A 25,570-nucleotide genomic window follows, 5' to 3' on the forward strand; every position below is an offset into this window, starting at 1 on the left:
CCCAGTTTCAAAACAATTAGAACAGAAAAAACCTCGGGTTCCCAAGAATTAGGCTAAGTGAATGACTATAGTCTGGGTTGAAAATTCAGCATCATGAAATTCAGATGGATTTTGATAGTGAATGATCATGAATTTTCCTATCTTGTTTAAGAACACACATGCTTAAAAACATGTTATGTTTGAGGGAAAATTTTGGTGGGGAGAAAAGGAAGAGGAAAAAAAGAGGAAAAAAAGAAGGGATGTTTGCCTGAAGGAGGAAAAAATAAAATAAAAGCTATCAGATCAGCTATCCCATCATTAGAAATTTAGTGGGAATCTTAGTTTTTCTTGGCTTTAAAAACAATTTCATGCTTTGCCAGATCTAAACATACAATTAACCTGGAAGAAAAGAATTAATTTTCCTATATAATGGCATTCAGTAATCTCCATGAAACAGACTTTTTATAACTAAAGAGGAAATCTCTGGGGTTGGTAATTTCAAAATTCTGAGCCTGTTTAAGAAAATATTTCAAATATATACTTTAAATCAAGCCAATTAATATAATTACAGTGGGTTTAAATAACACATATACATTGGTTCTGTTTCTGTAAAACATAGTTGTTCTGTTATTTATATTTTGTTTTTTTAAATTGAGAAACGTGGCATATGTAATACATATAAGAAATGCAACTTTAAAATACAAAGGGAGAGCCTGTTGTCTTCTGCCATCACACGCACACATGTACACAGACAGACAGACAGACAGACACACACACACACACACAGAGAGAGAGAGAGAGAGAGAGAGAGAGAGAGAGAGAGAGAGAGAGAGAGAGAGCAGGAGCCCCAAATCAATTAGTATGGAAATCGTTAGATTTTCTCTGAACATTACTGGGGCTATGGGGCTATGAGGACGGCAGCATATCCAGGTAGTTAATGTAACAGAAACATGAAGCAGGCTGCAACTTGCATCCTTCCCTAGGCAGTTGGCAGGTTTATTTCTTTGCCTCTTCTCACAGGCTCATTCTACTCCTCTTTACTTGATTCCCAACCCCCTAATCCCCACCCCTCACTCCTGCTGCACGACCTACTCAGGCCCAGCTTCCCACAAAAGCATGAGGCAGTAACCCAACTGGTGGTGGAAGGTGCCTGGCTTGGAGTGAAAAGACTGCGGAAGAACAGGGCAGAGCATGCAGTGCCCAAGGCCTAGGAGGCCGGATGGGTACTGGAGGGTTAGGAGGGCAGGAGTCCGGGCTATCCCAGGGCCGCCCCGGAGTCTTCCTGGACCTGGAACCCCGGAACTGCACCGCCAGGCTCAGGGTAGGCAGCTCAGAGCCAGTCCCCGCAGCGATGGGCGGGCGGGCGGGGGCGGAGCGCAGAACAGTGCTGCGCGGGTGGCGGGAAAGGGGCGGGGATGAAGGCTCGGGTTGGGCGAGTGCGGACCCAGTAACAGAACCTGTGAGCAAGAGCTAGGTGAAGGACCAGTCAGTCCTCTAGCTCTAGGGAAGCTCTGTCCACTTCTGTAAGGAAGTGAGGCCACGTGTGGGGTACCGCAACCAATTCAACATTGCCTTCTCCAGCTTCTGGAGACAGGGCGCGGAGGGTGCACTCCACGTTCAGGTAGGTCCACCATCCGCCCCCCACTTCCCCCAGCAACAGTGGCGCACTACCCGCTTCTGGGGTTGCCGCGGCCTGGGAAGCAGGGCTGCTATGGCCAACGGGGATGAGAGCTGGCCAGGTCCCATTGCTAGAGGAGTGTTCTGGGCCCCGTAGGGTGCAGGCTTGGACGGTCGCTCAGGCTAGGTGGAGGAGAGGTGCGGGAGGACTGCCTCCTGTAGGATTCGCTCCTTCTGGTCTCTTGGGGTTGTCCTCACTTCGTCTCCTTCGTAAGGAACTGAACACCCATGCAGCTTCTGGAGACTGCGACCCACTAGCGATCTGGGTGGTAGTTGCCTGTCTTTCCAATCTTCCTGATTCCCATCCAACAGCCACGAGGACGCTCCTGCTCCTGGCCGGCAGGAACCAGAGGGACTGGGTGAGGAGAAACTAGTGGCATGGTTGACCAGGGAGTGCGGGGAAAGCTAGAGTTGCTAGAGTATTGTGTGCCAGCGCCATGCCACACCCGGGGGCTCCCTCCTGCTGTCCGAGCTAGGGTGGGGGCTGGGATTTTGGGTGTGCAGAACTTCCCTCCGAGGGCTGGCTGTGCACACAAGCCTTGGGAGCTCGTGCACTTTTGCACGAGGGCTTCTTGGAGGCATGTGGGAACAGTATTGGTCCTTGGCAGGTACTCAAAAAGGTCTTTGAGATGGCTCAGCGCACGTCCGGGATTGGGAAGTAAAGGGAGAAGGTTTTGGTCGTGTGTGTGTGTGTGTGCGTGTGTGTGTGCGTGTGTGTGTGTGTGTGTGTGCGCGCGCGTGTGTGTACGTACACGTACAGGTCCTAGAAAGGAGGAGGCGAGTGTCCCAAGGAGACTTGAGTTTCCAGGATTTGCGTAGCTTCTATAAACAAAACAAGCTTTCAGGCTTTAAAGTAAATTATGGGTAAGTGGGGTGCATCTCTGGTGTAGGTAAAAAAGCATGGGCTTGGCGAGGTAGCAAGCCAGGCTTCTGCAGGGTCTTCTGCTGTCTACAAGCGGTGGGCGCGGGAAGTGCTTCTAGTGTCTTTGGCTTAAGGCCACTTGTCTTGGGAAGACTGTGGTGATCAGATGAAGTCCAGCTCTGCAACGCAGCTGTTGGGGAAGGTGCTTCCTCTTATTTTCAATTAACTCCAGAATTCCAAGGTTTGTCTTTATCTTTCTCTCCGACTCAAATCCTTCTTTTATCTTATGGTTGCTTGGATTCTGGTGATTGCTTATGAGAAGGGGATTTTAATCAATAGGGTGTAGAGAAGATCTTTTAGGATTTGTATTCAAATAAGGGCCAGAGCACTATGATGAAGACAACCCACCAAAAATCTATTTAGATTGAACTAAGCTCTGTTCAGACTGGAATTATAGTTTTTAAATAGTCATCTTATGACCTTTTGATGAAATAACCCTAGCTTGGGTCCGTTATCTCTTTTTATCTGGTTAATTTATGGAATTCTTTATCCCCAGATTATCATACAGGGCAAATTGTTTTGTAATTTAAAAAGGTAGGTCTTGAAATGGCTGTTAAGTTATGCTGGCATGTGTTTTCTCTCTCTCCCCCTCCCCTTATTCTTCTTCTCCTCCCTTGATCTCTCCCTTTCAACCCCATCTCCCTACTCTCCCTCTTTTTTTGTTTTTGTTTTTTGTTTGTTTGTTTGTTTGTTTGTTTTATTCCTAGGCTAGTCTGGAACCCGATAGCCCAGGATGGTCTCAAATATTTGGTCATTTTCCTTCTCAACCTTCCTGAATGCTCTCTCTCTCTCTCTCTCTCTCTCTCTCTCTCTCTCTCTCTCTCTCAATGAACTGGGGAGAAGGCCATTTAGTTGATGACCTGGGACTTAGGAACATTTCAGTTTCTAAGCAACTTCTTTATCAAACCATTGTGGGAGGAAATGACTTAGGTATGTTACTTGGAGAGAAAGAACACTTGGCTCTTTTGGAGCAAATATTTTTTCACTTTCCCTTCCATTTTCTCTGTTAGATGCCCAGGAAAGATGCATTGCTGATGAATAATACAGGATTTATTTCTCGTTTATGTCTACAGGTGGCAGTGTTGAAGCCAAAAGCTTCTAAAGATGTGGTTTCGGGAAATTAAGAGTTGAATGTATATGAGTAAGCAAACACAAGAATCCAAAAAACCACAGGTATGTAGGACAATTCATCTATCTGGCTTTATAATTATTTCATTTCAATAGTGCTAACCCATTTGTTTTTATGCTAAATATTTTGACATTTCTATAGACTTTTTTGAAGTGAAACCTATTTCAAGGTGCTCTCAGAGGAAAAAGTAAGACTAATTATCTATCTCAGATAGTGCATTTAAATAAAAATATGCAGCATGCCAGGTTATTCCAGTTTACTATTCTAAAAGAGGTGTTATTTTTCCATTGTATCCAAATGGTATATTTTAAAGAGTGATCTGATCATTTCTTTTTAAAACGTTTATCTGCCAGCTGCTCCACACTTCTTTTTTTTTTTAATTACATTTCTGACTTGTCATGTTGAGCCAATATTAGAACTACTGCTGTTAATTCTATATCACATTGATCAGAATATGGCTACGTCACAAGGCTTCTTTGTACTTCACATTCTCTACCTCTGCCTCCCAAGTACTGACATTATATGTGTGTACCTCTCCTGGTTTATGCTGGGGCTTTGTGCGTGCTAGGCAAGCACTCCACCACTTAGCTCGGCCCAGGAAGTTTTTTTCACACTAGCTTCTCTGTGTTTAGAACCTTCTCGTTGCTTTGCAATTATTATCTGGCTGCTTTTTCAGCCCAGCAATTCATCCCTTTGACTAAAATACAGGCATGTTATATGCAATGCAAAGGCAATCAAGTTTGCAAAATTGTAAGAGCAGAAGGATTTGTCTCTGATTATTATTACAGTGTAAGATTTTGCATATGAAGCTCTTTAATATCCACATCATTACTAATGGAAGGAGCCAAGGGAGATGGAGAAGACATTACCTTTATTATTATTATTCTTTTCTTTTCCGAAGTAAAAGCTGTTGTTACATGTGCTAACTGACTGTTTACAGTTAGGCAATAAAATATCCCTTTATAAATAGAATGAACGTTTCTCTTCTCACATAGGTAGATAGCGGGTAGAAAGTATAGGTATGAGAAGGATGCCATATCAAATACTGGAGTGTGAGAACACTGTAACCTGACTGCAGAATTCAAGATATTCTAAAGAGACAATGTGTGTCTCAATCTGATTGTGGGACTATTGAAAGAATAGACCCTGAAGAAATGGAAATTTCCCCAAGAAGAAGAAGAAGAAAAAGCCATCAGCTAGAGGGATAGATTATCTCTGCGAAAGAGATTTCACACAGTTATAGCAATTTTTCAGAACACCTTTCAGTCCAGATCATGATGGGTCATTGGTAGGTGAGACCATACCTTGATCAAGACTGCTTAGATAGGTAAATCCTTGGGCCTATATTTAAACTTTGATTTTGCATTAGGACCTTGACTGGCTTGGGGGATAGTGAGTCTCCTTGTCCTTGTTCCCATTGTGGCTGCATTAGATACATTTGCCCCTTTTGCTTCCCACGTTTAATTTGGCTCTTTTAACTGGCTTTTTGAGGGTAGGTGGCAGGACCTAACTTGACATAGGTATGAACCACTCCAAAGTTTGATAACACCTTATAATATATAGACTCTTTTTGTCTCTGTCTGTCTCTGTCTGTCTCTGTCTGTCTCTCTCTCACACACACAGACACGTACACACACACATACATATACATATTTTCTGGGCATGGGGTGCTGCTAGGAATGGAACTCAGGGCCTTGAATTCATACCAGGTAAATGTTCTAACCCTGACCATCTCCAGTCTTGTGATTTTTGACATTATGCTTTTCTAGTTGGGGGAAGGTGACCATGAGCTAATGGGAATCTAAAATAAAATTCTGTGATGTTTTTGAAAATTAAAAAGGCCATGACTGTCATAGTGGTGTATGATTTTAATCCTAACTCTCAGGAAGCAGTAGCAGGTGAAATCTGTGCTATGTACTGAAACTCCGTCTCAAAACAAAACAAAACTAAACAAAGCACCAGGGCAGGGAGTGGTAGCACACCCTTTACTTCCAGCACTTGGGAGTCAAAGGCAGGCTTGGTCTATAGAGCAAGTTCCGGGACAGGTAGGGCTACCAGGGAAGCCCTGTCTCAAAAAACCACCCCCCCCCCCAAAAAAAAAACCGGAAAAAGGAAACATTGTTAAATTGGACATTTCACCAGTGAAAAGCAAATAGGAAGTATACATTCCAAGTATAGACTAGATCAAAGAAAACCAGGCAATTCTAAAAAGACCCAATAGATAAAGAGTGCTTTTAGGAAAGGGAACAGGAAACAGGTGTATTAGGAAACTGGGAAGTCCTAGTAGAATAGGGTCCAAACCTAAAGAAGGTTAAAAAAAATTAAGGTTATAATTTGTTGGCTTTTAGATCAGAGACTCCTGATTGAAAGACCTGAGATGTTTTACAAATAATTTACCTTTGAGGAATAGCAAACATGTAGTAAAAGGACAAAGTGAATTAATCTAAAGTATACTGCTCATTTAATGTTTCCTGTTTCTATTCAGCCTGTGACAGATCAAGCCTAGTACCTTTCCAGCACTTAAGAAGAGTTCATGTCCAATCTATTCACTATTCATCTTGATTCCATCATGAAGGTAAACTAAATTGCCATTAAACAATAATAAAACTCAATCTACTGCTTTGATCTGGTTTTAAGATCTATATCAATAATATCACACAATAGGAACTCTCTGGTGTATGTCTTGTTTCACAGGCAATTAGTTGATCCCTTGAATACATTGAGTAATAATTTACTTGTTTTTTGTTACATCTTTGGGTAGTATCCAGGATTTGGCTAAAATGAATGAAGCATCTTTGAACGTTCTTGCTTATTTCCTTTGGTGCACATTTCTACTCAGTTCTCCTGACATAAACATAGGATAGAATGTGATACTCATAGATTGATCTTTAGTAGATGTTGCCAAAAGTTTTCCAAAGTGGTAATACCAACTAAAATTCTACTAGTGCCATGTAAAAAATTCTAGTTCCTCTCTACATTTTAAGTGATACTTTTTTATTTTTTTGAGAAATGCTCTCTCTGTATTCTTTATTGCTAAGGCTGGTCTATAATGCTTGAGCTAAAGTGATCCTCAAATTTCTAACCAGGAAGCTGTAGTCACACATAATTTTTATTTGATCTTTACTTATGTTTGATAAGAGCACAGTTATATTTTTGTAGGTTTAAAAATACATACTTTAAAATTGTGGTTAAAAAATATATATACATGCAAATTATTATTTAACCTATTTTCTAGTATGTAGTTACTAACATTTGGTTTGTTCACATTGTTACATATGTATTTCTACTATTCACAAGAAAACCAAAGCTCTGATAAAATAAAATGCCTTATACCCCCTTGCTAATATAGTAACCAACATGCTAGTTTCTATGAATTTACCACTGTAGGTGCTTCGTGAGTAGAATCTAAAGTGATCTCAGTTATTGTCATCTTATTTCAGTTAGAATGCTGCTTCAAGGTCTGCCCACATTGGAACTTTTCTATTCTGTGTGTGTATGTAAAATAATATCCATTTACTTGTCCACAGACTCTTGACTAGTGCCATCTTTTGGCCGTTGTGAATAATGCTGCCGTATACATAAAGGTACAGATATTCTCCTTAAGACTCTATTTTCAGTACTTTCAATACACACACATACATGCACGCATACACACACAGAGAGACAGAGAGACAAGGTAGAGTGTCTGGAAGAATTTATTTTTATTGTTTTAAGGAACTGCTATACGGTTTGTGCTGTGTTTTAGACCCATTTTTACACTGCTGACAGTAGCATGAAGGTTCTGATTTCTCTACAGCCTGACCAAAACTTGTTCATTTCTGTCCCGCCCCCCTCTACTGAGTAGTACCCATTCTAATTACTGTGAGGTGATCCTTGTGAGTTTAAAATCCATTCTTGTTGAATGGTCATGCTGAATGGTAAAGATACCATTGACATTTTTATATCCTTTTTGAGTGCTGTTCAAATCTTCTGCTCCTTTTTTGTTTTGTTTTGTTTTGTTTTGTTTTGTTTTGTTTTTAAGGCAGTCGCACAGGCTGGCCCTGCACTTGGTATATAGCTCAGGTTGACCTCCAACTGTCCAACTGGTAATTTTCTTGCCCTAGACTCTCAAATGCTAAAATTAAAGTCATGAAGCACCATGTCCAACTATTTACTCACTTTTGAAAACCCTTATTTTATTGTTAGAAATATATTATTTTTCATGTGAGTCCATTGTCAGTGTATATGTATTAGCATTTCTGGGTTTGGTTGTAGTCACCTGCAATCCTATCACTCAGGAGATGTTGACTGGAATATTGTTAGTTCAAGTACAGCCTGAGCCACTAGTGAGACCCTGTTTTAGACGTAAAACCAAAACCAAAACCAAAACCAACTTTTTCTTCCAACCTGTGGTTTGTCTTTTTATTCTTAACATGTCTTTTGATATTTTTAATAAAGTCCACTTACTTTTTTTCTTTTATGGTTATTGCCTTTTTGTTCTACCTAGAAAATCTTTGCCTACTTCAGCGTTCTTTTTATTTTTAAATTTTATTTCTTGAAACAAAGACTGGCAGTATAGTCCTGGGCTTGCTTCTAACTTCAGCCAATTCTTCTGCCCTAGTTTCCTTAATGCCAGGTTTACCAGCATGCATCACCATGATGGCCTTGTATTGCTTTTAAAGCATCTCATTAGATATGACCACCTGTGATAGGAAGATCTGGATGTCAGCTGGCAGGTCATCAAGAGGAATTCTTTGTTTAGTGTTGAGATTCCTCTAGTGGAGTTCTTGGATTAACAGGTGACAATCTTTTGAAGTGGCAAGCTTGTTCCAGCAGAGTGTGTTCCCATTACTACCCCCTGCTACACAGAGGCCACACCCCCTAAGTCTGGTTTTGTTTGTTTGCTTGTTTGTTTTCTGTTGTTTTTTTTTTTAACTGGTGTCATCAGGATCTGGCTATAGACCCCCAAAACTCAGGACTTTTTATTTTTAAGTTCTTTTTTAATTGCAAAGGGCACATGAAGAAAATTTATTCAGTAGATGTCTTCTTACGCTAGCTATAGAGTTAAGTAGACCTTTATCTGAGATGCTTGAGTCCAGAAGTACGTTGGATCTTTTAGATTTTACAATATTTGTCCCTATCTAATGGGACCCAAGTTTAAGCATGGGTCTCATTTATATTTATATAAATTATCCATACTGCTTGGTTGTAATTTTAAATATTGTTTTTACTTTGTCTTTGTTTTGATTGTGTCACAAAGTGAGATCAGGAATAAAGTTCTTCAGATTTTGTAGCATTCAGATTATGGATTTAGAATGTTAAACTTATATAAGCACATTTCAAGTATGTGCCACAAATATCAAAGCTGATAGTCATTTTTGTAGTAGGTGGAATAAAGGTGTTTTTAAAACTTGTATATACCTCACCACCTTTCTTGGTCTGTTGAGTGTATTTATAATTCCAGTGTTTCTGAGGCAGAAACAGGAGGATTAGCCCAAGTTTGAGACAAGTCTGGTCTAATGTGTGAGGCTATATCTCAAAACCAAAATAAAACTATTTAAAATGATCGATATTTGCCTGGACCTAGACACTGTTACTCATGTAGTCTGCATTAATGTCATTGATATATTTAGGACCTGGTTAAGTGGGAGGAACCCAAGGGGAAGACTGACAGCTACAGAAGAGAATGAGCAAAGTAGATGCCTCAAGGTTTCCCTCTGTTCCTAATCACCATCACTGATGTTTAGAGTTACTTTTCTTTAGTCCCTGAGATTTTAGTTGGCCCTCCCACCCCAGTATTTTGTCATCTTTTAGCATTTTGTTTTCTGCATCTTTATCTTTCTCTGAATATTCTGCATTCATACCTTCACTCTCATATTTTGAACTGCCCCCCCCCAATGTTCTTAAGATAATTCCCCAAATTCTAGCATTAAAGAGGTCAAGGCATGCAATTCAGAAGTTTGAGGCCAGCCTGAGCTGTATAATGAGACCCTATCATTTTGTGGTTTTTTTGTTTGTTTGTTTGTTTTGAATCATGGTTTCTCTGTGTAGCCCTGGCTATCCTGGAACTCACTCTGTAGCTGGCCTCGAACTCAGAGATCCACCTGCTTTTTTGCCTCCTGTGTGTTGCGATTAAAGGCAATGTGCCACCACTACCTGGATGAGACCCTATCTTTAAAAGAAAACAAAACAGTAAAATTCGACCATGCAACATAAAAAAAAAAGATGTCCTTCTATCAGTTTCCCTACTCTGGGTCTGGAAGTGGATCATTCATTAATGGCCTCTTATCTGTGTCCCTAGGGATGTGCCTAGGGATTCCCTTTAGTCTACTCTTCTGTTCTTCCTTAATTAATGTACTTACCATGCTTCTATGGTTCCAAAGTAGAGACTTGTCATGGCTCCTTATCTTCCCATACAACTTTCCTCACCCTCCCAGCCCATACTTAGTTGGTTGTCAAGTCTCAAACTTCACTCCTCTGAAGCATCTTATAAAGATGTCTTCTTGCCCTTGCTTATGGACCCTTTTCGAGTGTAGTAACTGCTTTCCAGCTGCCCCCCTGCCCCTGAGTTGGACTCTGTCCATTAACCCATCTTCCACTTCTTATCAGGTTTCTTAAAACAGATCTAATTAGTCCATTTTTTCCCTTAGGACAATTTGTAGCACTCAAGTCCTACAAGACGGATTCAAATTCCACAGCAAGATGTACGACCCTTCAGAATTTGCCTTCCATCATTTGCTCTCTACACTTCATCTGTTTGCCATTCCTAGAACACTCCTTGAGTTCTTTCTTGTATCTTTGCTTCGCATCTCTGTTTTTGTTCTCACTCTCCCTTCTACTTTGTCTTCCTTTCCTTCTGCTGGAGAAGGAATCCAGATTATGTCTGTTTGGCAAGTATGCTAGAAAGTACCTTGTCAAAATTGTGTTTGGCTTTTGAAAACCTCCTCACGTGGGACCTTTTTTTGAAGTCAAGGTTTTACCTGGAATGTAGCTCATCCTGGCCTTGAACTCATCATCTTCCTGCCTCTCTTAAGTGATATGATTATAGATGTGTGATGCCACACCATTGTAATATGGCCTTTTTGGACATAGATCTTGTTAGCGCTACCTATTTGTGTGGTTAGAAGAAATCACTGGAATTCCAAGTTAATTTTTCATCTCCAGTAACCATCTGGTCAGTCCTTGAAATATTGAAGGCCTAATTCATATTTTGATGAAGAATCCATAATTTATGATCTGAGTTAGATTTTACTGCTTAAGCAGATCATCAAACTACTGAGTTTAGTTAGTAATTTTAGAATCACTTAATTAGATCCTGATTTTAAGAGTGGGCAATTTAATTAGGCTGCAGAGGCTGGGAGTTTTGGAGCTGGGCCTATTTTTTGATGTTCATCTGTGACTTGAGTGATTTGGAAGATGGCTCTTTTTTTTTGCCTCAACTACTTGTTCCAGCCACATGTTTTCTAGTCTATAACCATGCTTGTCCATACTCAAGGTTTAAAGATCATACCAAGGCATAAAAGACTTCCTTGGGCATGAAATCTAGACTTGAAAGACATTACTGCTGTCTGAATGAAGTCTGTTAGGCAAAGATAGTGCTGATAAAAGTGAGAAAATAGATTGACTCTCCTGATGAAGGGGAATGCAATCATGTTGCAAGAAACCTGCAATCAATATCAGGTATAAGACTAAGAGATTAGACCAGGCTGGGGCCAGGTGTTTTACTTCACTATTTTACTAGCATCATGAACAATTTTGACCTGACCCGTGGGTTTAAATTCAGCTCAAGATGGCCCTACTTTCAAATTCTCATCTTTTGATGTGAAACATATACAAAAATGTGCCTTTTTGGCCTTGATGTCCCAGGATGAAGTGGAATACCATTAATGCCATGGTATGGGGAAGGAGTTCCTTAGTATGGCATAACTTTGCACCAGCTCTCTTCTTGCCTCTACATTCTGGAAGCTAGTGGGCAGTCCTGAGAACTTTTCTGTGGTTGAGTGCCCTCTAATATAGGCCATTGATTTGCTTTCTTGAATTTGATTTAAAAGTTATCTCCTCGGAGAATGTCAGGGAAAGGTTTACTGGTATGAAAATATCTGCTGATGTTAGTAGTTTACTTACCTTAAACTTTTGTGTATTTTCTAGTCTGTAGAAACTGCTGAAACTTGACAGCATGAGTTTATATGTTCCTGATTTGTCTGATCCCCATTCAAGAATACTTTTGAGGACTAGGAAGTCTGCATAGATCTACCAGCATAATATGCTAAAGTATACATGAAGTGCATAATAGTTTTGCAGAGAGTAAACTACCCCTGGATAGTTTCTTCTAGGACTTCGCTTCTGTACTTATCTGTATACTTTAGTAGAATTATTGGAAGTAGTTAAAGAAATCAGATACTGGACTGGGATATAGCTCAATGGTACAGGACTACCTTGCATGTTGAGAGTGCTGTTGATTCGGCCTGTATTACAGATAAAAGACTGGGCATGGTGGTACAAGACAATAATCCAAACAATAGGGTGGTAGACATGGAAGGATCATGGTTTTGTGGTCAGCCTAGGCTACATAGAGAAATCCTGTCTCAGAAAAATGAAAACAAAAACCACATATAACATTTACCTCATCCACACCCATTTCTACCAATTGTAGAGATGTAGATGGATAATGGATGCCATCAAAAGGCATAAAGGAATGAGAGGCACATAGAGGGAGGGCTACTAGGCTTTTCGGCTGTAGGTAGTGACTCCACTACTCACCACTGGCATAGCAGGAGCCAAAATAATCCACAGCCTATAATTCTACCCAAATCACACACTGTGTTGCTTGTGAATGCATGTGGAATTTTAATCATGGCATGAGAGTATGGTGGTGTAATCCCGGAACTCTGGAGGTGGAGGCAGGAAAGTCATAAGTCTAATTTAAGTTATAGTGAGACTTTGTCACAAATACCAACAAAAGAATTGTAACTTACATTAACAAAATAATGTTTGCTTTCAAGATAGGATCTCTGTTCTCAGCTGCCCTCAGACTTTGCTATGAAGCTTTGGATGACTTTGAACTGATCTTTCCTGGGTCAATCTCCTGAGTACTGGTACTATAGACAGGCATCATTATGGTTAGTTTATATGTTCTGGATATCTAACCCAGGGCTTTGTGCATGCCAATTAGGCAAGCAGTATGTTAAATGAACTGCATCTCCAATCTTTATAATTTTTTCATGTATTATGCTTTTAATTCCATTTTTTTCCAAAGAACAAAAATTTATGGAATCATAAGTCTCCACACGTCCATTTAGAGGATCACAATAATTCAGTTGAAAGATCAGTGTTTTAGTTGATAAGTGTAACAAGTGAAATCAAAGTAGTTTAATAGACTGGAAACAGGGTATTAATCAAAATAGTATTTGTGGGTTCTATGCTGTACTTTTCTGAAAGAGCACTTTAACATGTTATATAATCAGAACTCTTTTTAAGTTATATTTATTGATATGCATATATGATGTATATGTACCTACTGACACTTACTTGTGTGGTCTGTAGGTACACATATGCAATATGTATTCTGCACAGATGATTGTCTGTATAGTTTCCATCTTTATATCAATTTCTTTTGTAATTGCGCCTTATTTTTCCTAGAGGTGAGGGTATGTAAGGAAATGTTTTTTCACCACAGAAAGGGCATCAATAGAATGCGTTTTGTGCATCTGAAAAATAAAAAGGACAGTTACTTCATAGGTAACCAATCAAACACACACACACACACACACACACACACACATACATCTGTTAGTGTTTTCCCACAGTCAGTTAACCTTCTACCATATATATATAATCTTATATACCCCAAGATCAGACACAAGTTGGGGTAGGCAGGAGGGAGTGTTGAATGGATTCTTAGTGGAGTGTCAGGTTACTCATTTGTCATAACCATAGATGTGTTCTACTTTTTCATTGTCATGAGTTAGAGGCCAGGGCATTTTGTAGATCACCACAACAGTCTCTTCCTGCATGATGGCAGTGATCATGTTATACCTCTAAGATAGCTATACCACAGCAGTATCTCAAAATTCTAGTAAATAGCTATGAGAAAATGGAGTGCTATTTGTTGGTCCATTCATAGAGGATCAGGATTAAATTTTATCAGAGATTAGCAATTTAGTTTTATCATTAATAGTCTCTTATCTACCACAGTCTTCCTTAAAGGTAACTATAAGAGAATAGTAATGAGATTACTAGATGAAGGTAGTAGATTCAGAAGGCACCTTTGTTAATACTGAGGAAGATTAGCATACTGTTGGCTCTTACATAGAGATTTAAAAATATACACTTAAGATGGAGTACATGCTAATAACTGTCCTATAATTTGAACACTACATTAGATAATATTAAGGATGGTTTGCATGTTTGGAACTCCTATTCCTGATTAACAATACTTGCAGTACGTTTCACCCCCTCCATTGGTGCTGTGTAATTGTCCATGTGATGGTTTTCTGGGAATAGGTTTAGTTCTGAGGCTGTATCTGTGGCTATTGAGTTGGCTTGTCTGCTGAGCATCACATTTATTGCTCTGGACTTCGCTATTACCATTTCTCACACATGGTTATAATCTGATCTCCAAAGTCTCTCCTGTTTCTAAAAATGTTGGTTTTAATGCTGTATTTTTTAATATGTCAGTATAAAACTACTACTGGGATTCCAAACATGGTTATAGCGATGATAACCTCAGTTGGTAAACTGCTGTGCTGACATAAGGACCTGAGTTGATTACTAGGACTCATGAAAAAAAACAAAAAACAAAAAACAAAAAAACAAAAAAAACCTTGTCTCACATCCCAGTGCCAGCATCATAAATATCAGTTATATTTTATTTCTGATGCACTAACACTAACAATTGTTCCTAAAGGAACCAAACTAGTTTCAAATTATGTCATCCTATAGAATGTCCTCCTTTTCTTCTATTGGGTGAATATAGTGAGGCTTGCACTTTTGTACTTTGGATGACATTTATACACCGTGGCAGAGTCATTGCTACCTTTTTGTAGCCTCCTGCCCACATACTATTGGATTCTTTCAATTAATCATTGACTTGGGGGGGGGGGGGAAACACTCATAGTAACATCTCTAGCCTAATAGCTCAGACTTTTTTTTTTAGCAGTTTTCCCTCCTTCCACTTCTCCCAATCTCTTGTCCCACCTCTCCTCTTCCCTAGATCAACTCTTTCTTCGCCTCCTAGGGAGGCTAATCCACAAAACATGGCCCAACAAGATACAACAAGACTAGGCACAAACCCTCATATTAAGGTTGGATGAGGCAACTAAGTGAGAGAAAAAGGGTCCCTGGCACAGACAAAAGAGTCAAAGATACTTCCTACTCTCACAAGAACACCAAGCTACACAGCTGTAAGGTACATGCCGAGGACCTAGTTCAGTCCCATATAGACAGTGTATTTGCTGCCTCAGTCTCTGAGCCCTATTAGATGATTCTGTCGACTGTGTTCTCGTGGTGTCTTCATCCCCTCTGTCTCCTACAATCCTTCTTCCTTCTCTTCTGCAGGGTTCCCATGGTTCCACCCAGTGTTTAACTGTGGAAGACAGGGTCTCTTACTGGCCTAGAATTTTCTAAGTTGGTCAGCCAGTGAACCCCAGGGATCTGTCCATTTCCACATACTATCACACCTTTAAAAAAGACAGGCTTCTAGGGATTAAATGCATGTCCCCATGCTTGCAAAGCAGTATTTTGCAAACTGTCTCCCTAGTACCTCACCTTAGCCCTTGTGTATCATAAAGCCTCATTCATTCTAGGCAAAAGGGAAGATTTACTGCAAATCTTTCCTTTTCTTGGCAGACAACAGTGTGAGCCTGGAATTCCCATATGCCCAGGAAGGAAGGAAGTAGAATTATCTGGTAGCCTCAGAAAGTTTTTTTTTTTTCCTGGTATTTGTGTCTTTGAGTGTTTCTGTAGTTTCATATCAACCTCATAGGATTTTTCTGCATAACTGTCAGATGGGATATGCAGTTTCCTAATATATGCAATTTGCATGTTCTTATCTGTCCCTGACTCTTCTGTTTAAATATTAAACAGTTTCTAGCTTCGTGATAAAATGTAATTTTGGTAGTTAAGCACCTGCTGACTCATTACAGTATTTCTAAAGGAGGAAAATAGGATGAATTAGACGGTATGCTTCTCTTCAAAATATTTTCTTTACATGATTTTCAGTTTCCCAGTTTTAATTTGTCTAGAAAGCCTTTATAGGTAGAAGCTGGTAATGAAGGCACTTGCCAGCTGATAGATTTCTTATCACATGCATTTATTCTCCTTAGTAGTAAAATGAGGCATGACTGTCATTACAAACCCTCCCTTTTGGGATCTGAATTTGCTCCTGAGAATAAGTACCACTAATAGGCAATGTGCATGATTTGCATGCGTGCAAAGCCAAGCATATGCCCTTCAGATCACTTAAATTTGAACCACTTCATTGTTGAGGAGCAATTATTATTACTTTCTGTCTTGAGATGGGATCTTGCTGTGCAGTTCTGGCTGGGCTCAAACTGGAGATCCTTCTGTCTCAGTTTCTGGAACACATAGTACAACACCTGGCTGTTAAGCATTTCAGTATTTTATTTGAGACTGGGCAAGAGTTGTCCAGGATAAGAAATGTTCAGAATTGGTGGAGGTTCTGTGTTTGAGTTTTTGACTCTGCTTCCCATAAGCCTTTTTACCTGAAAGGGGCTGCTGCTGCTTCAAGATGATATACACCCATATATTTGTTGATTTATGAAGTAATTTCCGAGAAATATGTTATTAGGTGACTTTAGTCATTTTTGTAAACATTAGCTACCTTATATGAAGCAAGGTGATGTAGCAAAGTATGATATTGTACATAGATGTATACACTATACTTTTAGACTGGTAGACAGAGGGTTGTTTACAGTAGCATTGCTACACATGTGAGTAATGCATTGTGTTAAACTGAAGATTGGAAGGAATTTTTGGCTTCTATTTTTGATATACACTTCTATGTAGGTCAAATGACTGGCTGATTCCTAATCCTAGCTTAGTCTTTCAGATTTCAGTGAACCATATATCACTTGGAAATTAAGGTCATTTTGGGATTTCAAGAAAATATATTGTCAGTATCAAATCAGAAAGTATTAGTATACCAATTAATTTCTTTAATTTATTTAAATTTTGTGAGATGCTAGTGGGAAACAAGGCAGGGTATATGGATGTCTAATAAATTTTGAGTATTCAGATTCAAGTCCTGGGCTTTTTATTCATCTGCTGTGGGATCTTTGGCAAATCCTCCACTCTTTTTGTATATTTTCTTTTCTTTTTTTTTTGATTTTTAATATTTTTATTACATATTTTCCTCAATTACATTTCCAATGCTATCCCAAAAGTCCCCCATAGCGCCCCCCACTTCCCTACCCACCCATTCCCATTCTGGCGAGGATGTGGAGAAAGAGGAACACTCCTCCATTGTTGGTGGGATTGCAAGCTTGTACAACCACTCTGGAAATCAGTCTGGCGGTTCCTCAGAAAATTGGACATAGTACTACCAGAGGATCCAGCAATACCTCTCCTGGGCATATATCCAGAAGATGTCCCAACCGGTAAAAAGGACACATGCTCCACTATGTTCATAGCAGCCCTATTTATAATAGCCAGAAGCTGGAAAGAACCCAGATGTCCCTCAACAGAGGAATGGATACAGAAATTATGGTACATTTACACAATGGAGTACTACTCAGCTATTAAAAAGAATGAATTTATGAAATTCCTAGCCAAATGGATGGACTTGGAGGGCATCATCTTGAGTGAAATAACACAATCACAAAAGAACTCACACAATATGTATTCACTGATAAGTGGATATTAGCCCAAAACTTAGGATACCCAAGATATAAGATACAATTTGATAAACGTATATTTTATTTTCTGTTTGGGTGTTTTGCCTGTATATATGTCTGTGCATCATATATGTATCTGGTGCCTGCAGAGGCCAAAAGATGGCCTGGTCAGAGTCTCTGGAAGTGGAGTTACAGACTCTTGTGAGCTGTCATGTAGGTGTTGGGAATCAAACATGGGAAAAGCAAGTGCTCTTAACTGCTGACCCAACTCACCAGCACCTATCTTCCACTTCTAGAAGCCTTAGTTTCTTCAACTGGACAAGGGATGGACTAGTTATAACAGTCTTTTGTTTCAGTGCTGCTGCTGCTGTGGGGATCAATTAGAACCTCTTCATGTGTGAAGTCTCTTTTTAAACAGAAAGCTGTAAAAACATTATCATTAGGCTTAATGATTCAGTCCTTATCAACAGCAGCCATCTATTTGTTCTGTCACTGACAAAAGCAAGATGTGAAAATGGCCCAAGGGTATTTCAATTATATATATACACACCTTGACTTTCATTCACACCTTAAGTTTTTTGTTGTTTTTTTTTTTTCGTAGTCCAGTTGACAAGATTCAATGAGCTGTCTCTTGGAAACCACTGAAATGTGGAATCATATTTTGCATTTTTTTTTCTCTTCAAAGATGCAGCTTAGAAAGTCTAACTGACATAAAGAGGTAACAAGGGCTGCTTCCAGACAAAGCCACCACTAAAGCTCCTGTGAGACCCTGATTTGTGTAGTTACTTAATAGTTTTTGTTTCTATTTAAGCCAGCATCTACATAACTCAGGACTGCCTTGAATATGTGCTCCTCATGCCTCAGCATCCCAGGAGTTTTAGGATTAATAGGCGTTCACAGCACTTACACAGTTTTGATCAAGGACCCCCTCCCCAAAATTCTTTAGTGTTAAAATATTAGGGTTCTCTTTCTTTCTCTCTTATGGCCCTTCTGCTGTTCTGATAACAGCACTTCCCTCTTCCTAAAGAAGACTGAGTTCTCCTTTTAAAAAGACATTATCCTAGATACCATACATGGGCTCAGTGTAATTATAAGGGTCTTTAAAAGCTGTCTGTGCTTTCACAGCCCTCCTGTCTGAGTGTAAGAACTGCTGAGGATCTTAAATTGCTTTGACTATTATCCCTAGTTAATGCCTCATTGATGTCCTTCCTCTAAGAGATATGATTACATCTGTTTTCTCTGATATTAAATATCATCAAAGAAAGATTATGAGTCAGGTGCTCTCTCTCTATTGCCTTGCTTAATGTGCTAAATGGGTTAAGAAGTAGATAGTAAATCCTTTTATGGATGAGGAAACACTACAGAGTAGTTAGCTTCCACAAGGTCAAGCCACTGGTAACCAATGCCACTGAGGTTTTATTGCACAATAAAAAAGAAAATTCTGAGGTGTGGTATTTGCACTTTTGCTAAGGCATGCTCACAGTTTATATGGTCTAAAGCTGTATTTTACAAAGTGTTCCACACTGCAATTTGAATTTGAAGACAAACGTATATGTAGTTGAGACAGTATGACTCTGATATACTTAGAAGAAAGGACAACATAAGATTAATTCCAGCAAATTCTTGATTCTATTTCATAATCTCTTTTACTGTTCTGTGCATGGGTATGTTGTAGTTTCCCCTGGCTGTAATCAGTGGCCCACTATTTAAATTTTACATTGTGTATTCCCTCGTGTTGTTAGGGGTCTCTGTAATTATTACCATAAGTAGCCCACTGATTGTTTCAGAGTTTTATCTGGCAAAAATGGTGCTGAACCAAAAGCTATCTGAGATATGCCATTTGGCCAAGAAAAGAGGATGTGAGGAGGATTCAATATAAATCAGGAAATGCAGTAGTTAAAGTAATAATTTCATCTGCTACCTGGGAGGGGGGATACAATAATTAGAGGCAGAAAATCAAAGTATAATTGAGTGATATCTGAGAGTGTAGTGACATGCATCTGTAATAACACTTGGGGTAATAAAGCAAGAGGATGGTGAGTTCATGGCTAATCTGAACTACATAGCAAAACTATTTTCCAAAATTAGAAGTAAAGGCTAGCAAGATAACTTAGCAGTAAAGGTGCTGGACATGCAAGCCTGGACTTGAGTTTGATCCTCGAACCCATGTAAAGGAAAAAGAGAGTCGAATCCCCAAGGTTATCCTCTAGCCTTTACACATACACCATCATGTACTTATATATACATATACTACTAATAATAAATAAAATGAAAATTGAGGCCTAACAGATGTTTCCTCACTAAAATGATTGCTGTGTAACTACAATCTTCAGTATCCACATAACAAGCTGGATGTGGTCACATATGCCTGTGATCCCAATGCGAGAGAGGCAGATTAAAGAGGCATGCTATCCAACCAGCCTAGCTGAATTTTCATGCTCTTACAGTTACTGAGAGACCCTGTCTGAAAAGATAAGAAGGGAACAGACTCAGGAAAGCACTAAACATTGACATCTAGCCACTACACATTTGTTTGAGTGTGTAAACACACATAACTATGAACAGGTACACATACACAGTAACCAATACAAAATAAGCTGTCCAGTTGGTTTGTTTTGAGGCAAGGTCTCAATATGTCACCCCAGGCTGGCTTTAAATTCCTGGAGAAAGTACCCAAGGAGCTAAAGGGGTCTGCAACCCTATAGGTGGAACAACAATATGAACTAACCAGTATCCCCCGGAGCTCATGTCTCTAGCTGCATATGAATCAGAAGATGGCCTAGTAGGCCATCAGTGGAAAGAGAGGTCCATTGGTCGTGCAAACTTTATATGCCTCAGTACAGGAGAATGCCAGGGCCAAGAAGTTGGAGTGGGTGGGTGGGGGAGCCTGTGGGGGACTTTTGGGATAGCATTGGAAATGTAAATGAAATAAATACCCAATAAAAAAAAAGAAAAAGAAAAAGAAAAAGAAAAAAATTCCTGGGCTTAGCCTCAGCTCTGCTCACTAACCTGTGTGTGCTTGCATTACACCTGGCCCACACTGGTTGTTTTTGAATCCAGATTCTGATCTTGAAATGGGGCTCTGTCCACAGGCACTTGCTGCCTCTGAAATGGAGGGAACAATGTGTGGGAAGTGTGCATTTTGCCTGACATACTGTGATAGACAGACTGCTAGCAAATGCTGGTTCCCTCCTGAGATGTAATTCTGCCATGTAATTGAGTGTGCTATTTTGGTGCTGCTATTTGGATGAAACTTTACTTTTTTTAGTTTTTTAACTCAAATGTACATAGTGCTGTGGATTTTTTAATTGTGAAAGAAAAGATGGGCTGAATTTGTAGGTTACACTTATTAAATCCTCTTTATTTTTTGCTGTGTTTTTGGAAATGACCTAGTGTCTCATACTTCTATGCAAGCCCTCAATCACTGAACTATACTCTCAGTATAAACCATTCTAAAAAGGACATAATAACTATTTGGGACCTTATATGAAATCCCTAGATCCAGGTTCCAAAATCTGGAAACAAAATACTGGATATTGGGATGGTGGAGACAGGTAGATCCCTGGAACTCATTGGCCAGACAGCTTAGCTGTTCCAGGTTCAGTGAGAGACTCTGTCTGAAAAACTAAAGTGCACAACAGTTGAGAAAGATACCTGGCGCAGGTTATCTGTGTTCCATACACACACACACTCACAAACACACACACACACACACAAATACGCGCACATACACTGGGAATTTAGTGGCGCACACCTTTAATCCCAGCACTTGGGAGGCAGAGGCAGGCTGATTTCTGAGTTCGAGGCTAGCCTGGTCTACAAAGTGAGTGCCAGGACAGCCAGGGCTACACAGAGAGACTCTGTCTCGAAAAAAAACAAAAAAAAAAAAAAAAGGGTGGGGGGATTTCTAAATAATAATAAAAAAAATGAGAAAGTACCCAAGGAGCTGAAGGGGTCTGCAACCCTATAGGAGGAACAACAATATAAACTAACTACCTCCAGAGCTCATGTCTCTAGCTGCATATGTAGCAGAAGATGGCCTAGTCGAACATCATTGGAAAGAGAGGCCCCTAGGTCTTGCGAAGATTATATGCCCCAATACAGGGGAATGCCAGGGCCAGGAAGCAGGAGTGGGTGGGTTGGGGAGCAGGGAGGTGGGAGGGTATAGGGGATTTTCGGAGAGGATGGATCCCCAAGTGGGATCTGGATGGTCATTCCTTCAGGCTCTTCTCTGAACTGTGTCTCTGTAACTCCTTCCATGGGTATTTTATTCCCCATTTAAAGAAGGAACAAAGTATCCACACTTTGGTCTTCCTTCTTCTTGAGTTTTTTGTGTTTTGCCAATTGAATCTTGAGTATTCTAAGTTTCTGGGGAATATCCACTTATCAGTGAGTGCATACCATGTGTGTTCTTTTGTGATTGGGTTACCTCACTCAGGATGATATCCTCCAGATGCATCCATTTGCCTAAGAATTTCATAAATTCATTGTTTTTAATTGCTGAGTAGTACTCCATTGTGTAAATGTACCACATTTTCTGTATCCATTCTTCTGTTGAGGGACATCAGGGTTTTTTTTTCCCCAGCTTCTGGCTATTATAAATAAGGCTACTATGAACAGAGTGGAGCATGTGTCCTTATTACAAGTTGGAACATCTTCTGAATATATGCCCAGGAGTGGTATTGCGGGATCCTCCAGTAGTACTATGTCCAATTTTCTGAGGAGACACCAGACTGATTTCCAGAGTGGTTGTACAATCTTGCAATCCCATCAACAATGGAGGAGTGTTCCTCTTTCACCACATCCTCACCAGCATCTGCTGTCACCTAATTTTTGATCTTAGTCATTCTGACTCGTGTGAGGTGGAATCTCAGGGTTGTTTTGATTTGCATTTCCCTGATGATTAATGATGTTGAACATTTTTTTCAAGTGCTTCTCAGCCATTCAGTGTTCCTCATTTCAGAATTTATTGTTTAGCTCTGTACCCCACTTTTAAATAGTTTATTTGATTTTCTGGAGCCCAGCTTCTTGAATTCATTGTATATGTTGGATATTAGTCCCCTATCAGATTTAGGATTGGTAAAGATCCTTTCCCAATCTGTTGGTGGCCTTTTTGTCTTATTGACAGTTTCTTTTGCTTTACAGAAGCTTTGCAATTTTATAAGTTCCCATTTGTCAATTCTCGATCTTACAGCACAAGCCATTGGTGTTCTGTTCAGGAATTTTTCCCCTGTGCCCATATCTTTGAGGCTTATGCCTACTTTCTCCTCTATAAGTTTCAGTGTCTCTGGTTTTATGTGGAGTTCCTTTATCCACTTAGACTTGGGCTTTGTACAAGGAGATAAGAATGGATCAATTCGCATTCTTCTACATGATAACCACCAGTTGTGCCAGCATCATTTGTTGAAATGCTGTCTTTTTTCCACTGGATGGTTTTAGCCCCCCTGATCAAAGATCAAGTGATATGACCCATAGGTGTGTGGGTTCATTTCTGGGTCTTCAATTCTATTACATTGGTCTACCTGTCTGTTGCTGTACCAGTATCATGCAGTTTTTATCATAATTGCTCTGTAGTATACCTTGAGGTCAGGCATGGTGAATTCCCCAGATTCTTTTATTGTTTTTTTGGGGGTTTTTTTTGGTGTGAATAGTTTTTGCCATCCTAGGTTTTTTGTTATTCCAGATGAATTTGTAAATTGCCTTTTTAAACTTGGTGAAGAATTGAGTTGGAATTTTGATGGGGATTGCACTGAATCTGTAGATTACTTTCAGCAAGATAGCCATTTTGACAATATTTACCCTGCCAATCCATGAGCATGGGAGATCTTTTCAACTCCTGAGATCTTATTTGATTTCTTTCTTCAGACTTGAAGTTCTTATCATACAGATCTTTCACTTCCTTAGTTAGAGTCACACCCAGGTATTTTATATTATTTGTGACTATTTTGAAGGGTGTTGTTTCCCTAATTTCTTTCTCAGCCCATTTATACGTTGTGTAGAGAAAGGCCATTGATTTGTTTGAGTTAATTTTATATCCAGCTACTGCACTGAAGCTATTTATCAGGTTTAGGAGTTCTCTGGTGGAATTTTTAGGGTCACTTATATATACTATCACATTGTCTGCAAATAGTGATTTTGATTTCTTTCTTTCCAGTTTGTATCCCCTTGATCTCCTTTTATTTTCGAATTGCTCTGGATAGGACTTCATGTACTATACTGAATAGGTAGAGAGAAAGTTTGTAGCCTTGTGTAATCCCTGATTTTAGTAGGATTGCTTCAAGATTCTCTCCATTTAGTTTGTTGTAGGCTATTGGTTTGCTGTATATTGCTTTTATTATGTTTAGGTATGGGCCTTGAATTCCTGATCTTTCCAAGACTTTTATCATGAATGGGTGTTGTATTTTGTCAAATGCTTTCTCAGCACTTAGCGAGATTATCATGTGGTTTTTGTTTTTGTGTTTGTTTATGTAGTGGATTACTTTGATGGATTTCAGTATATCAAACCATCCCTGCATCCCTTGGATGAAGCCTCCTTGCTCACGATGGATGATCGTTTGACATGTTCTTGGTTTCAGTTTGTGAGAAATTTATTGAGTATTTTTGTATCGATATCCATAAGGGAAATTGGTCTGAAATTCTCTTTCTTTTTTGGGTCTTTGTGTGGTTTAGGTATCTAAGTAATTGTGGCTTCCTAGAGTTGAATGGGATAGATTACATTCTATGTCAATTTTGTGACATAGTTCGAGGAGAATTGTAATTATTTCTTCGTTGAAGGTCTGATAGAACTCTGTTCCTGTGGTTTTTTTTTTTTATTGTTTTTTGTTGTTGTTGTTGTTTTTTCGTTTTGGTTGGGAGAATATTAATGACTGCTTCTATTTCTTTTGGGGATATAGGGCTGTTCAGATTATTAATCTGATCCTGATTTAACTTTGGTACTGGTATCTGTCTAGGAATTTGTTCATTTCATCCAGGTTTTCCAGTTTTGTTGAGTAAAGCCCTTTGTAGTAGGATTTGATGATGTTTTTGATATCCTTGTGTTCTGTTGTTATGTCTACCTTCTCATTTCTGATTTTGTTAATTAGGATACAGTCCTTGTGCCCTCTAGTTAGTCTGGGTAAGGGTTCATCTATCTTGCTGATTTTCTCAAAGAACCAGCTCCTGGTTTGGTTGATTCTTTGAATAGTTCTTTTTGTTTCCACTTGGTTGATTTCACCCCTGAGTTTGATTATTTCCTGCCTTCTACTCCTCTTCTGTGAATTTGCTTCCTTTTGTTCTGAAGTTTTTACGTGTGTTGTCAAGCTGCTAGAGTATGAACTCTCTAGTTTCTTTTTGGAGGAACTCAGAGCTATGACTTTTCCTCTTAGGACTGCTTTCATTGTGTCCCATAAGTTTGGGTATGTTGTGGCTTCATTTTCATTAAACTCTAAAAAGTCTTTAATTTATTTCTTTATTTATTCCTTGATCAATGTATCATTGAGTAGAGTGTTGTTCAGCTTCCAAGTCAACATTGGCTCTCTATCATTTATGTTGTTATTGAAGATCAGCCTTATTCCGTGGTGATCTGATAGGATGCATGGATAATTTCAATATTTTTGTATATTTTGAGGCCTGTTTTTGTGACCAATATCTGGACAGTTTTGGAGAAGTTACCAAGAGGTGCTGAGAAGAAGGTACATCCTGTTGTTTTAGGATAGAATGTTCTGTAGATATCTGTTAAATCCATTTGTTTAATAACTTCTACTAGTTTCTTTTTGTCTTTGTTTAGTTTCTGTTTCCAGGATCTATCCATTGATGAGAGTGGGGTGTTGAACTCTCCCACTATTATTTTGTGAGGTGCAATATGTTCTCTGAGCTTTACTAAAGTTTCTTTAATGAATGTGTCTGCCCTTGCATTTGGATCATAGATATTTAGAATTGAGAGTTTTTCTTGACAGATTTTACCTTTGATGAGTATGAAGTGCCCCTCCTTGACTTTTTTTGATAACTTTGGGTTGGAAGTCAATTTTATTCAATATTAGAATGGCTACTCCA

General features: G+C 39.3%; 1 long non-coding RNA gene across 1 annotated transcript in view; it reads left to right on the forward strand.

Moving 5' to 3' along the window:
- The first annotated feature begins 1,448 nt into the window (after window positions 1-1,448).
- The window catches only part of LOC110286196 (uncharacterized), a 72,361-nt gene continuing 48,239 nt past the window's right edge, over window positions 1,449-25,570 (forward strand). Inside the window, exons 1-3 of the long non-coding RNA XR_003835720.2 lie at window positions 1,449-1,600; window positions 3,652-3,751; window positions 6,193-6,282. This is a non-coding gene — a long non-coding RNA (uncharacterized LOC110286196). The remainder of the gene's footprint in view (window positions 1,601-3,651; window positions 3,752-6,192; window positions 6,283-25,570) is intronic.

Source organism: Mus caroli, unplaced genomic scaffold (genome assembly GCF_978045245.1).
Source record: "Mus caroli unplaced genomic scaffold, Mus_caroli_1 scaffold_5, whole genome shotgun sequence".
NCBI lineage: Eukaryota > Metazoa > Chordata > Mammalia > Rodentia > Muridae > Mus > Mus caroli.